This window comes from Saimiri boliviensis, chromosome 21 (genome assembly GCF_048565385.1).
Source record: "Saimiri boliviensis isolate mSaiBol1 chromosome 21, mSaiBol1.pri, whole genome shotgun sequence".
NCBI lineage: Eukaryota > Metazoa > Chordata > Mammalia > Primates > Cebidae > Saimiri > Saimiri boliviensis.
In genome coordinates this window covers 12,416,342-12,432,198 of record NC_133469.1, presented here as the reverse complement: position 1 = coordinate 12,432,198, position 15,857 = coordinate 12,416,342, and the positions used below count along the sequence as shown (strand labels likewise).

Sequence of the window (15,857 nt, the reverse complement as noted above, 5' to 3'; positions counted from 1 at the left end):
GGGCTGCAGAATGGACTTTCTGTTAGCAGGCAGGAAAGCAACATTCATCTCCTTGTGCATTTCCAGCAGAGCTCCTCGGTGCCTAGGTGCATTGTCAATGAGGAGTAATGTTCTGAAAAAAATATTTTTTTCTGAGCAGTAGATACCAACAGTGGGCTTAAAATATTCAGCAAACCATGCTGTAAACAGATGTGCAGTCATCTAGGCTAGAGCACTGGCTGAGCAGATTTAGCATCATTATTAAGGGCCCTAAGATTTTCAGAATTGTAAATGAGGGATGGCTTCAACTTAAAGTCAACAACTGCACTAGTCCCTAAGGAGAGGCTAGTGACAGAAGAGTCAGCCTGTCCTTTGAAGCTTTCAAAACCAGGCATTGCCTTCTCCTCTCTAGCTATGAAAGTCCTACGTGGCATCTTCTTTCAATAGAAGGCTATTTCATCTACATGGAAAATCTGTTGTTCACTGTGACCACCTTAATCGATGATCTTAGCCAGATCTTCTGGACAACTTGCAGCTTCTCCATCAGCACTTGCTGCTTCACCTTGCACTTTTATGTTTTGTTTTTGTTATTGTTAAATGATCCTTTACTGAAATATTTTCCTTTGTGCTTAACTAGCTGGGCATTCCACAGCACCACTGTTGATGTCATTTAGGATGTCATGAGGGTGACGGCCATCAACATTACAGCCCACAGACTGGGCAGTCCCCAGGATCTCTTTAATGGTTCCAGAGAGTTCTCTGGCTCAGGATCAGTGCCGCATCTGTCGAGCAATGCTGGCGATCTCAGCAAAAGTGATATTCCCGCTGTGTTTAATGTTTTTCTGTTTCTTTCTGTCTCTTAGTGGTTCCTTAAGGGCTTTGATGATCAGGGCAGAGGCAGAAGGTACCACCTCAATCTGGGCCTGTCTGTTCTGAATGGTCAGTTTCACTGTAATTCTCAGGCTCTTCCAGTCACCCGTTACCTTGGCAATGTCATCATCAACCTTTTTTGGAGATGGAGCCAGGGGACTGATCTTGGGGGCCAGCGCAGAAGTGGCACTGACCTTACCCCTGGTGCATCTCAGGTATATGACTTTGATCTTGTGGGGGTCGCACTTTGGCGGGATGGTGGAGGCGGCTGGTATTGGATGAACCCGGATTCGGGACGACTGAAGAAAGTTGCACCTTGGTCTCCTCTGAGCTGAAAGCCGAAAGTGAGCTTTCATGAACCAACGTCTGCTAGCTTCAGACTTTTCTTCTGCAGGTTTTCACCCCTCTCTGTCTTTACAGAATTGAAGAGAGGTAGGGCCTTGCTCTGGATTAGGCTTTGGCTTAGGGGAGTGTTGTGGCTGGTCTGATCTTCTATCCAGACCACTCAAACTTTCTCCCTATCAGCAATAAGCCTGCTTCGCTTTCTTATCATTCATGTGTTCATTGGAGCGGCACTTTTAATTTCCTTCAAAAGCTTTTCCTTTGCATTCACAACTTGGCTAACTGCTTAGTGCAAGAGGCCTAGCTTTCAGCCTATCTTGGTTTTTGCCATGCCTTCCTCATTAAACCTAATGATTTCTAGCTTTTGATTTAAAACGAGAGACATGTGACACTTCCTTTCACTTGAACACTGAGAGGCCATTGTAGAGTTATTAATTGGCCTAAATTCAATATTGTTACATCTCAGAAAATAGGGAGGCCAGAGCAGAGGAACAAAGATGGGGGACAGCTGTTGGTGGAACAGTCAGAACACACACACCACATTTACCAACTAAGTTTGCTGTCTTACGTGGGCATGGTTTGTGGTACCCAAAAACAATTACAATGGTAACATCAAAGACACTGATCACAGATCACCATAACAGATATAATAATAATGAAAAAATCTGAAATATCATGAGGATTACCAAAATGTGACACAGAGACCTGAAAGTGAGTTCATAGTGTTTGTTGGGATTCACTAGGGGTGGCTGGGAAAATATTAAGGGAAATATAGGGAAGTTATAGATTATAGTCTCAAATCTTTTAGAAGGCCGAAAGATTTCAGTGAGACCAGCTGAAGGCAGCCAGTTCTTTAGAGCTTTAGGTCGTAGAGTGAAGATTAAGAATAATAAAAGCAGCTGGGCGTGGTGGCTCATGCCTGTAATCTCAGCACTCTGGGAGGCCAAGGCAGGTGGATAACGAGGTCAAGAGATAGAGACCATCCTGGCCAACATGGTGAAACCCCGTCTCTACTAAAAATACAAAAATTAGCTGGGCATGGTGGCACATGCCTGTAGTCCCAGCTACTCAGGAGGCTCTGGCAGGAAAATTGCTTGAACCTGGGAGGTGGAGGTTGCAGTGAACCGAGATTGCCACTGCACTCCAGCCTGGCACCTGGCGACAGAGCGAGACTCTGTCTCAAAAAAAAAAAAAAATAATAATAAAAGCTTCCCCAATTAAGTATGTTTACCCCACATTCCTTTGTCTCTAACTGTTTGCTCATGTAAACTTTGTGCTGGGTGGTACTCTCAGGGGGAGGTATAAGGGGAATTACCCCCATTCATGGTGTTTATTCTGGGCCCAGGAACAAAGCCCTTTTATTGTTCGTAAAACCACTCTTTTAACCATGTTAATTATCCAAAAGGCTGTTGACTTAGAACAGGCGTCCCCAAACTACGGCCCTTGGGCCGCATGCGGCCCCCTGAGGCCATTTATCTGCGCCCCCCGCCCCCTGCAGCACTTCAGGAAGGGGCACCTCTTTCATTGGTGGTCAGTGAGAGGAGCACAGTATGTGGCGGCCCTCCAATGGTCTGAGGGACAGTGAACTGGCCCCCTGTGTAAAAAGTTTGGGGACGCCTGACTTAGAACCTGTTATTAAATCTATACTGAATAAATGTGAGGAGGAGCAGGAAGTGGTGGTTGCCCTCTGAAAGCAGTTGATGGCCATCCCTAGCTCACTCAAATCACTGTAGTGGGTATGAGAGTATATTTCATTCATCCGTCGCTAAGTCAAAATTGTGCCAATACACTTGCTCAATGCCGAGTTGCCAAAAACCTTCCATTTGTAAAAGAAAACACAGCATCCGTGACTCAGTAAGGCGAAGCCCAGTCAAAGGAGGAGCATCCGCACTCAGGATAAGTTTTGCTTTCATCTTGCCTCTAAGGAGGGCAAAAAGGCTAATATCTAAGGTCCAACTATGTGTCAGGCGTTTGATATTAGGGTCTTTCATTTAATCCTCATGGGAGATTATCACAAATTTCCCAATCAAGAATCAGCCTCCTATAAGTTAGTCTCCTGAGTGAGACTCCATGGCTACTAAGTGAGGAATCTATGGTGCAAAACCAGGTCTTGCTGATACCAAAGGCCATGATTTTCTCCCCATCACTGGATACTTCCTTCTTATGCAAGGAGAGAGATGCAAATTCCATAAGAGAAAAGTGGGCTTGCAGTCCACACAGGCATCTTGGTTAATGTCTGGAGGTCATGTTAAAAGGTTAGAAAGTTGATTTTGTAAGCCAAGTGTGACATGGTGGGTCATGCTTGTGATCCCAGCACTTTGGGAGGCTGAGGCGGGCAGATCACCTGAGGTCAGGAGTTTGAGACCAGCCTGGCCAATATGGTGAAACCCTGGCTCTACTAAAAATACAAAATTAGTAGGCATGGTGTCACTCACTTGTAATCCCAGCTACTTGGGAGGCTGAAGCAGAATTGCTTGAACCGGGGAGGCGGAGGTTGCAATGAGCAGAGATTGGGCCATTGCACTCCAGCCTGAGCAAAAAGAGCAAAACTCTGTCTCAAAAAAAAAAAAGTTGATTTTGTGATGGCAGCTGTTGCTAATCTGGGTGTGGAGTCAGGAACTTAGGACTGGGGTTGGAGAGAAGAAGAGGATGAGCTCAAATCTTGACATGGACCAGGCTTTTTCCCTGTCTCATTGCCTCATTCATGGTTCAGCTTCAGGCAGCAAAAGTAATGAATGATTTCCAACTACAGAAGCCATTATCAAGAGAGCCAATAAAGATACGACAGATCTGGCAGGAGAACCAGATCCAGCCCAGGTGATGGGGTGTGAGGCTTGGGCTTAGCTACAGGTGGGTGGTTTTCCTTCACTCCTGGATGACTCAGCTTGGCAGCCACTCAGACTTCTATCAGGACGCAGAGGTGCCGCCAGCTCTGGAGCTGTGTCAGGCCAGCTTTCTCCCGATGTCACTAGGGAATGAGGCTTTTCCTAATTCTTCATGGTCTGCTTGAAAGCTACTCTTCACCACTGCTCCACCTAGGCTGTGTTGCCCTTATGAGCCACCTTCACAAGGTACGTTTGGAGGATGTCAGGATGTCTTCCAAGGGATTTGTAGACATGCTTTAAAGTACTTATGGAGGCAACGTCCCCTTTGCTTCAAGCTTCTCTCCTACTGTAGAAGATACTGTATATGGTGGTCCATTTCCAAGACAAAGTGCCTTGAATAGGCACGGGCCCACAAACTGTACAAGGGCAGGATACACTAGGTCCCTGCTCTTTTTTTTTTTTGAGACAGAGTCTCACTCTGTCACCCAGGCTGGAGTGCAATGGCGCAATCTCTGCTCACAGCAACCTCCACCTCCCAGGTTAAAGCGGTTCTCCTGTCTCAGCCTCCTGAGTAGCTGGGATTACAGGTGCCTGCCACCATGCCTGGCTGAGTTTTTGTATTATTTGTAGAGACAGGGTTTTGCCATGTTGGCCAGGCTGGTCTCAAACTCCTGACCTCAGGTGATCCACCCATCTCAGCCTCCCAAAGTGCTGAGATTACAGACATGAGCCACCAAACCCGGCCCTAGGCCCCTGCTTTAATAGCCAGCACCTGCTTGTCGGGGCCCTTTTTTGTTACCCTCACCTGAACCAGAGAGTTTAGTCTAGAATAAAAGTTTACTAGCCTGCAAAATAGCTCACTTTATCTATTCTTATCAGCTTGCCTGACTACCTGGGCATACGTCAAATACCTGAAGAGCCCTCAAGCTGACTATGATTGCAATGCATTATGGGTTACAACAAAATGCAGTGAGACAACCCTAAAGTAAACACCTAAAAGCCCCAACCCAACCATCAATAGGGGACGTCTGGGAAGATTGTGACCCCAAAGGACTCAGCCTATGAGGAACCAGGGGTGGGACTTGCTCACTAGGGGATAAATTCCTTGTTGTAACCGTACTGGGTGGATCTGCCTACCAGATGGCAGATCTTGCAAGACTGTCATTAAAAGTCTCACTTCTGTAGTTCTCCATGTCTCTAAGTCCATTTCCTGGGTTGGAACAGGTGAGTGTTTCTCATACTACCCACACTGGTGGGCCACGCAGGCTTCCTGGTTGGTCCCAGAGTGGATGCCTGAAGCAGACTGCACCAACCAGATTCTCTCTCCTGGAGATTTAGACTCGAGAGGCAGGAGTTCTCATAGGTTAGCCTTGGCTGTCAGACCTGGAAGGTCAGGAGACCTAGGGCTGAGGGTTCCCTTCTGGGACAGGTGTCAAGTCCTTGTACAGAGAAACCAGACTGACAAGGGGGTGGGATGAAAGATCGGAAGAAGAAGCAGAGCCAGAGAAGACCAGGCAGGGAGAGAGGCTGCCTTGGTGGGACAGCCTGCAGGTGATGCTGATGACATGGGGCTGGTGCTACCCCCACTGTGGTCTCAAACACCAGACTAGTGCCCAGTCAGCACGGAGTTCAGGACAATGATGCTGCTGACACCCAGCAAGACACCACAGCGGAAAGTCTGGCCTGATGCTCCCAGCTCTCTCCCTGCCATGCACAGACTCCACGGCCTGTGAGGAGGAGGTGGGAGGAGAGTTTTATTAGGGGAATTCATTTGGAATAATTGCCTAACTGTTTGCTACTTAGGAGAACATGGATCTGCAAGGGGTATTTTTATTTGTTTATTTATTTTGAGATGGAGTTTTGTTCTTGTTGCCCAGGTTGGAGTGTAATGGTGCTCACTGCAACCTCCGCTTCCCAGGTTCAAGTGATTCTCCTGCTCCAGCCTCCCAAGTAGCTGGGACTACAGGTGCACGCCACCACACTTGCCTAATTTTTGCGTTTTAGTAGAGACAGGGTTTAACCATGTTGGTCAGGCTGGTCTCGAACTCCTGACCTCAAGTGATCTGCTGGGATTACAGGCGTGAGCCACTGCACCCAGCCTGCAAAGAAAGGGTATTTTTAGGGGTGAGAAGCATCTTGAGGCATCCTTTCTTAACATTTTCACACCACAGACCACTGAATGGGCATTTGGCACATTCATAGATCATCAATTTGTAGTAAAAAAAAAAAAAAAAAAAAAAAAAAAAGGGACTGGGCGCGGTGGCTCAAGCCTGTAATCCCAGCACTTTGGGAGGCCGAGGTGGGTGGATCACGAGGTCGAGAGATCGAGACCATCCTGGTCAACATGGTGAAACCCCGTCTCTACTAAAAATACAAAAAATTAGCTGGGTATTGTGGTGTGTGCCTGTAATCCCAGCTACTCAGGAGGCTGAGGCAGGAGAATTGCCTGAGCCCAGGAGGCGGAGGTTGCGGTGAGCTGAGATCGCGCCATTGCACTCCAGCCTGGGTAACAAGAGGGAAACTCCATCTCAAAAAAAAAGGACAATTTCATCAATGATTTTAAATTTAAAGAGGGTGTTTGAAACATTAATAATGGTCTCACATCCATGAGATCTCCATTCCTTTCTTCCTCCCTCTCTCCTTCCCTTCCTCCTTCCCCTGTATCCCTCCTTTCTTCCCTCCCTCCCTTCTCTCCTTCTTGCTGCTGCTTTGCTGTTTGTTGCCATCAGGGCAGGGGTGGAGCAATAAGTGGGTTTCACTCCCGCCACACAGTGATTGGCTCAGGAGTGGACACATGCCCTAAGCCAGTCTAATCCATGTGAACCTCAGGATGTTCCTGGGAATTGTGGGACACAGAGACTCTCTGTTGGTCTAGATAGGCGGGGTGTACTGTAGGCTTGGCGCTGCCGTAACGATATTTCTACCACAGATGCTGGTCTGAGAAGAAGGCTACACAAGGAAGAGGACAGAGCCAAGGCACCTGCAGCGAGCCAGAGCCAGAGCCCTGACATCACAAACGCTGTAATTGGTTCCATTTATTGTGTAATCCACTTGAAATTGGATTTCTGTCATCCCCGACTGGAAGTGTACTGACCTGCACGCTACCTGTGTTTCCTCACAGCAGGCTCAAAAGCTGTGCATTGAGCTCATCCAGGATTAAATGAAGTTTGTATTTTTTTTTATTACTTCCTTTAACCCTGAATCAAGGTCCAGAAGCATTTTGTTGACCATTAACTCTTCTCTGTGAATAAAGCAGTGTGAGGAACAAGCTCTTTTATTGGCAGAGCAAAGCTCTTCCCTGCTCAGTCACAGCGGCTTCAACTCTGGCACGGGTCCTGAAGTGCCGTTTCTAGCACATGACTCACCAAGTAAATAATCTGTAAATGAAAAGCCTCTTATCATGCTTTGGCATGGAAACAAGGCGACAAGCCAGGCAGCATTTTTCCCTTATGTCTGAACCCCACATGCACCAAGGGCTGTTTTATGCCTTGCACATGAGGAGTTTGGTTTGCTCAAAAGCAAAGTATTGGCTAACATGTGTACACGCTAGCAATTGTGTTTCTGCTTTGTGTGCTCTGTTATCTGATAAAGGAGCTTTGTCAATATTCTTTTGGCTCTCTCTCCAAGCATAGTCTTCATTATGATCGCTGAGCTGATTTACGGGCTCCTTGGCAATTTTATGACTGATATCTATCTGCGTTTGCTAAGAGGACAGCAATTTAGAATGATGTTTCTGTCACTTTAGTCTCCTCTGCGCCTTTAATAAGAAGAATCAATCTTCCATTAGAAAGTTATTTTGTGCTTGTTCTGGAAAAACTGAATTGGTTGCTTTTTCTAAAGATAATGGGAATCATTTGTTATGGCTCCAGACTACTATTTGTCAACATTTTCATTTAACAGTAATATATTGAAGACTAGGGACATATTAATTGCTTGTCCAATACATGAAATGTTTAAGTGTTCCTCACTGAACTTAGACTCACAATTTTCATTGATGGCTACATGTATAAAATCACCACCCAAGAACTTGTCTGTCCTTGAATATGTAGTTTTGTATTTCTTCTCTCTCTCTTTCTCTCTTCTTCTTCCCCTTCCCTTTCCCCTTCCCCTTCCCTTCCCGAGATGGAGTCTTGCTCTGTTGCCCAGGCTGGAGTGCAGCGGCACAATCTCGGCTCACTGCAACCTCTGTCTCCCAGGTTGAAGTGATTCTCCGGCCTCAGCTTCCCAGGTAGCTGGGATTACAGGCACCTGCCACCATGCCCAGCTAATTTTTGTATTTTTAGTAGAGACGGGGTTTCACCTTGTTGGTCAGGCTGGTCTTGAACTCCTGACCTCATGATCTCCCTAAGGAGATTTAGTTTTCTTAAGAGAATGAGCCAGACATTTCAGGCTAAAACAGTCAACTCTAGATAGATAACAAACAGTAAGATATTTCCCCCCATAACTTGTTTTTTCTTTCACAGCACTAACATGTCAACAACATCTGAATAGTGGGAACTGGTGAAAAGGATCATTCTTGGACCTGAAAAAATTTGACATCTATTCCAAAACTTGTTTTATATAATCATAATTTTAATTTATAAATTTCAGATTTAGACTAATTTTGTATTGTTCAATAATTATTTTGACAAATGATTTACTTTGCTTTCTGACTGGTGGTTGAATAAGATTGGGCAGCTAAACTTTACAATCCTATGTTCCTTCCAAGTTAAAAAAAAACAGGAAAGAATTAGCGATTGTAAACTCATACCGGCAGGCATGAGGTAGATGCTATCCTGTGTGTTTTATAAACAGGTGACATTTTACCCAGGGTTGGGGTAGGGGGAATGGGGAGTTGATGTTTAATGGGTACGGAGTTTCCATTTGGGATGATGAAAAAGTTATGGAGCTGGATGATGGTGGCACAATTCTGTGAATATACTTAATGGTGAATCTGATGTCTTATGTATCTTATTGCATTTTTTTTTTTTGAGATGGAGTCTCGCTCTGTTGCCCAGGCTGGAGTGCAGTGGTGCAATCTCAGCTCACTGCAACCTCTGCCTTCTGGGTTCAAGAGATTCTCCTGCCTCAGGCTCCAGAGTAGCTGGGATTACAGGTGCATGCCACCATGTCTGGCTACTCTTTGTATTATTAATAGAGATGAGGTTTCACCATGTTGGCCAGGCTGGTCTCGAACTCCTGACCTCAAGTGATCCACCCACCTCAGCTTCCCAAAGTGCTGAGATTACAGCATAAGCCACCAAGCCGGCCTGTACCACACTTCTTAAAAAAGGCCTTTTGTGTTCTGATTCCGCTGCCTGCTCAGCCCTATTTCTGCTCCTCTTGGACCCAAGGCCACCTCTCTGCAGCACTAGCAGGTTGTAGTTTCTGGCCTCTCCTCTCCCACATCTGGCTGCTTCTCGCCTCTCATCTCTGCCCGGCTCTACTTCCTGCCTGCCATGCCTTCCTCCACCTGCTCATCCACTCACATCTTTCTGACTTGGGAACTGAACATTTGGGAATCACATGCCTAAGGAAAACCAGCTGTGGGAGTCATGAACAATCTCAGCCCTTCCCCTCGCTTTCCTTTTCATTTGCAGCCAAGTAGCCATTAAGTCAAAAGGCATCGGGCAGGATCTGGGGACTCTGGAATTAATTATTGACATTTACCTTGGCTTGGCCCCTGCAGCTCTGATGCAAATTCTCCCCTTCTTGGGAGGCCCATCCCCTGCTCCAAAACCCTCAAGAGCATCTCTTTCTTTCTTTCTTTTTCTTTCTTTTCTTTCTTTCCTTCTTTCTCTCTTTCCTTCCTTCCTTTTTCTTTCTTTCTCTTTCTTTCTTTCTTTCTTTCTTTCTTTCTCTTTCTTTCTTTCTTTCTTTTTCTTTTCTTTTCCTTTTTCTTTCTTGACAGAGTCTTGCTCTTGTTGCCCAAGCCAGAGTGCCTGGGCGCTACCTCAGCTTACTGCAACTGCTGCTTCCTGGGTTGAGGTGATTCTATCTGCCTCAGCCTCCTGAGTAGTGGGGATTGCAGGTGCCTGCCACCATGCCCTGCTAATTTTTTTGTATTTTTAGTAGTGACAGGGTTTTTGCCATGTTAGCCAGGCTGGTCTTGAACTCCTGACCTCAGGTGATCTGCCCACCTCAGCCTCCCAAAGTGCTGGGATTATAGGTATGATCCACTGCGCCTGACCCTTAATAATCTTTTCGGATGATAAGAACAACACTCACTCACCATGGGCAATTTGAAAAGCAGAGAAAAGTTGCCAAAGGAAATGATCCCTGTCACCACCTAGAGATGGTGAATACTTGCATTTTTTGTTTAAACTTTGAATTTTATTTCAAGTTCACAGAAAGTTGCATAAAAAGAGGATCCATATAGCCTTTACCCAGATTCATCAGCTGTGAACATTTCCCAGCTTGCTATAATCTTGTATTTGTTCTATCAATCGTTTGTTTCTCATTTGGATTATACAACTGACATTTTGCTGAATTCTGGTGTTCCTCAGCTTGGTTTCTTTGGTGTTGGACCATGATTATGTGAGAAGAAGCTTGGCCACTGTGTCCCTGCTGCATCCCAAGCCCCAGCCTAGCCCTCATTTGTACCATGGGGTGTGATCATCCCCAGCTCCTGGGCACCGTGCTATGCCAAAGTCAGGTGTGACAGTGCCAGGGCCATGGGCAGCCTGCCAACAAGACTGCAGCCTCCACCTCTACCACAGGGTGTGCACCAGCACATCACTGTTACGCCTTCTGTCCTTGTGACCTTACAAGATAAGGGCGTTAGGAAAGGAAAGTGCAGGTAGCAGCACAGGAAATGGAGATGTGAATGAAATAGTACGGTTTAGGTAGATCTGGGCGTTGCCAGGCCCGAGGAAAGGCGTGTTTTCACTGATGAAGGAAACCATATTTTTGTTTGTTTGTCTGAGACGGAGTCTTACTCTATTACCCAGCCTGGAGTGCAGTGGCATAATCTCGACTCACTGCAACCTCTATCTCTGAGGTTCAAGTGGCTCTCCTGCCTCAGGCTCCCGAGTAGCTGGGATTACAGGTGTGCGCGGGGTTAATTTTTAAACTTGTTTTTGTAGAGATGAGGTCTCGCTATGTTGCCTAGGCTGCTCTCAAACTCCTGGGCTCAAGCAGTCCACCTGCCTCCACCTCCAAAAGTGCTGGGATTACCAGTGTGAGCCACTCTGCCCATCCCTCCCCCTACCTCATTTATTCAATGGTTTGTTAATTTAGTCTTTAGACTCATATTAACTGAGCACCTAATGTGTGGTAGGGGTGGTTCAAGGCACTGAGGGAGCAAAGTCAAGTAAGATGCAGGGAGCTCCAGATCTCAAGGGGATCATGTCACAGTGGAGGAAGACAAAGGAAATTCTAACATATAGGAATGGGTCAAGTAACCTCACGTTGAGGCAATTGTCGTGAAGGAAGTAAATAAGGTAGAGACTGATTAGAGGCCAGGGGGCTATTTAAATAGGGTGGTCAGAGCAGATGACTTCTGCACTGACATAGGAGGAATGAGGAGTCGCCACGGAAGACCTCAGGAGAAGAGCTTTCTAGGCAGAGGTAAGCCAAGTGTAAAGGCCCAGGGCAGGAAGAAGCTTGGTGTGCAGGGAAGCAGAAAAGAGAAGTGTGTGTGCGGGGCAAGGTGTGGGGCTTGGGCACAGGCAAGAGTGTAGATTCTATACTCTGTGCAAGACTGTGCATGTGTGTATGTGCACATGTGTATGTATGCACATGTGTGAATGTATGTGTGCATGTGTGTATGCATGTGTCATATACGTGTACACGTGGGTGTGTGTGTGGGTTTGTGTATGTGTGGGTGTGTGCATGTGTCTGCATGTGTGTGCATGTGTGAACATGTGTGAGTGTATGTGTGCATGTATGTATGCATGAGATACATGTGTGTTTGCATGTAGGTGTGTATGTGTGTGCATGTGGGTTTGTGCATGTGTGGGTGTGAGCCTATATCTGTGTGTGTATGCATGTGTGTGTGCATGTGTGCCTGTGTGAGTGCATGTTTGCATGTGTGGATGTGTGTGCATGCAAGTGCATGTGTGCACGTGCATATGTGCATGTGTGTATGTAGGTGTGTGCATGTGTGCGGGTGTGTGCATGGGAGTGCATGCATGTGCATTTGGGTGTGTGCAGGTGTATGCATATGGGGGTGTGTGCAAGCATACACATGTGTGTGGTGTGAATGTGTATATGCAAGTGTGTGCATGGGTGTGTGCATGTGTGTGGGTGTATGCATGTGTGTCTGTATGTGTGCGTGTGTGTATGCATGTATTGAGGGGCTGGGAAGTCTAGTCAAGGTGGGGACATGTCCTGGTCCTGCTAAAAGCCTTCCTGCAGCATCTCTGTAGACACTGATTATAGGGAGAAGATTGGGAGTCAGAAGGTTCTCCACTATCCCAGTGAGGAGTGATGGGGTTAAGTCTGGAGGTAGCACTGGCAGGACTTGATGATAAACTGGGTGTTAGGAGAAAGAAGAATTCTGGTAACTCCTTGGGCTTGGGCTTAAGCTCACCACTCGCTGGGTGAATTCTGGTGTCCTGTGTCACACTGGTGAAGTCTGAAGAAAATACATTTTGGGGGGAAACCCACAAGACGTCAGGAATGTGAATGATGATGCCCATCAGATGTCGAGGGTAGATGCCCAGTAGGAAGCGGGTGTCCGAGTCTCCGGCTCAGGTGAGTCCCAGGACTGGAAAGGTGAGTGGTGTGCATGTGGGGCAGGCGGAGGTCTCCTGGGAGAAGGTGGGAGACACAAGCAGGGAGGACCCCCAAGTCTGGTGCTGGTGTTTACAGATCCTGAAGAAGAAGAGGAGCTACTGAGTGAGCAGAAGAGGGAAAGCCAAGGGACAGGGGTGTCACGAACAATGAGAGAGGAGGGGGCTCAGCCAGGTCATCTGCTGCCGGGTGGGGACAAGATCAGAACTGAAAAATAGTCCTTTTTCCTGGCAGCCTAGAAGTCACTGGTGATGTGGCCAAGACTAGTTTTCTCGGAGTGGTGGGGACAGGAGCCAGATTGCAGGGGAATGAAAGTGAACAGGAGGCAGGAAGCTGGGACAGAACATATAGAAAGATTTTATATCTATAAATCATATATAACTTTTTTCTATGAAGGGATGTCAACAATGGAGGAAAATGTGGTTCCAGAGGGTGGCGATCACAGTCCATGTGGCTTGCTGATGGGAAGGAGTCTCCAGTAGGGGAGATGGTGTGGAAAGCTGCAGAGAGAAACCCACTGAAAGAGAGGCTGAGCCCTGGGCAGGAGCAGACCATGGCAGGCTGTGGAGTCAGGAATTGTGTCTGTTTCTGTTTGAGTCTGTATCCAGCTCCTAGAATAGCACCTGTCACATAGTAACTGCTCAGTAAAATCAATGTTGCATGAATGAATATGGACACCAAAGGAGGCAGGTTTTTAGAGGTGGAGCGAAGGTGAGTGTAGTCCTTCCTGCTGCTTGATGCTCAATGATGGGTGAGGTGGGGTCATGGGCAGAGGACTAGGAGGGGATGGGCTGGGAACTGGTGGCTGCAGGAACAGCAGTACCGGAGAGGAGCTGCACTCACCAAGCTCCGGGAATGCCATACATTTCTTCTCCACTGGACAACCCCAGCTGAATTGAGGCCCATCTTTCTACCCGAACTGTAGCTCCACTTTGCTCACTTACCAGCTTCCCAAATATCCTGCTTCTGTTTGTGTGTGGCATTTTCCTCATCTCCATTTCTGCTCTTGGTGTATATACTACTCTTTTGATTATAGTAGCTTTATTGCTTTCCTAGTATCTTTTCTTTTTTCTTTCTTTCTTTCTTTTCTTTCTTTCTTTCTTTTTTTTTTTTTTTTGAGACGGAGTTTCTCTCTTGTTACCCAGGCTAGAGTGCAATGGCGCGATCTCGGCTCACTGTAACCTCCGCCTCCCGGGTTCAAGCAATTCTCCTGCCTCAGCCTCCCGAGTAGCTGGGATTATAGGCACATACCACCATGCCCGGCTAATTTTTGTATTTTTAGTAGAGACGGGGTTTCACCACGTTGACCAGGATGGTCTCGATCAATTGACCTCGTGATCCACCCGCCTCGGCCTCCCAAAGTGCTGGGATTACAGGCTTGAGCCACCGCGCCCGGCCTCTTTCTTTCTTTTTTAGACAGAGCCTTACTCTGTTTCCCAGGTTGGAGTACAGTGACACAATCTCAGCTCACTGCAAACTCCGCTTCCCAGGTTCAAGCAATTCTCCTGCTTCAGCCTCCCAAGTAGCTGGGATTACAGGTGCATGCCAGATGCCCTGCTAATTTTTGTGTATTTAGTAGAGACAGGGTTTCATCATGTTGGCCAGGCTGGTCTCAAACTCCTGACCTCAGGTTATCCTCCAGCCTTGGCCTCCCAAAGTGCTGAGATTACAGGCATGAGCCACCGCGCCCCGTCAGCTTTTCTAGTTTCTGATATTTTCTAAGTACCCGCTTATTTCTGTCAATCACAACTACTCTGTCACTTGGACTTAAATAACCCATTTACTACTTTTTAAAAAGGAAAGAAAGCTAAGAGCAATCATGGTGATACTGTTTGCATTTGTATGGTATTTCTACCAATGTATTTGGTATATTTTATGTCCGTTAGTAAAACTGTTCCCTTCTTTAAAATATAGGCTTTGTAACTTTCTTGTTTTCATTCAAAAATTTTTATATTGGAGTATAACCTAGAGTTAACTGCAAAAGCTTAGGTTTGCAGCTGATGTAACCACCAGCCAGGTGGGGTGGAGGCTTGCTCCAGAATCCCAGGTGGCTACTGCCTGTCACCCAACTTGTTCCCCCTCCATGGGAAATTGGTGTTCTGACTTCTTTATCATAGATTGATTTTGCCTGTTTTTGAACTTCATATAAAGTTCACATAAATTATACAGTATGATTTATTTTATGTGTTACTTCTTTTGTTCATTATTACATTTGTGGGGTTCACTCATGTTTTATATGCGAGGAGTTCATTCATTTTTATTGCTGTGTAGAATTCTAGCGATGGAGAGAGTACAATATATTTACCATGTGTAACATATTCACAGTATGTTTTAATATACATTAAAAAATATAATATATTAAAATTACATCATAGGTAATTTATGTATTAAAATAATTTAAGATAATATACTATAATATAATTTTAATATATACCATTGTTGCTGGACAGACTGAATTATTTTGAGTTTTTGGCTATCATGAATAAAGCTCTGTGAGCATTCTTTTTTTTTTTTTTTTTTAAGACAGAGTCTCATTCTGTTGCCTAGGCTTGAGTGCAGTGGTGTGATCTCTGCTCCTTGCAACCTCCACCTTCCAGATTCAAGTGATTCTCCTGCCTCAGCCTCCTGAGTAGCTGGAATTACAGGTGCATGCCACCATGCCTGGCTAATTTTTGTATTGTTTTAGTAGAGACGAAGTTTCGCCATGTTGGCCAGGCTGGTCTCAAACTCCTGACCTCAGGTGATCCGCCTGCCTCATCCTCCCAAAGTGATGGGATTACAGGCATAAACCACTGCGCCGGGCCTGTGGACATTCTTATACATGCCTTTTGGTGGACATAGCATCCATTTCAGTTGGATATTATAATACCTAGGAGTGGCATTGCTCAGTCACGGAGTACATGTTTGTTTTACTTTAGTAGCTGCAACTAAACATTTTTCCAAGGTGTGTGTCCCATTTTCTGCTGCCATCAGCAATGTAAGAGAGTTCCATCCTTGACAATATTTGGTGTTGTCAGTCTTTTGGATTTTAGCCACCCTGATGGGGAGAGGGTAGTGGTATCTCGCTGTGATTTTACATTTCTCTGATGATTAACGATATTGACCACCTTTTCATGGGTTCACAGG

The 15,857-nt window shown here is 46.1% G+C and overlaps 1 pseudogene; it reads right to left on the bottom strand.

Annotated features, from left to right (window-relative positions):
* Window positions 1–575: 575 nt before the first annotated feature.
* Window positions 576–1,205, bottom strand: LOC120361478 (large ribosomal subunit protein uL11-like; annotated as a pseudogene).
* Between the last annotated feature and the right edge of the window lie 14,652 nt (window positions 1,206–15,857).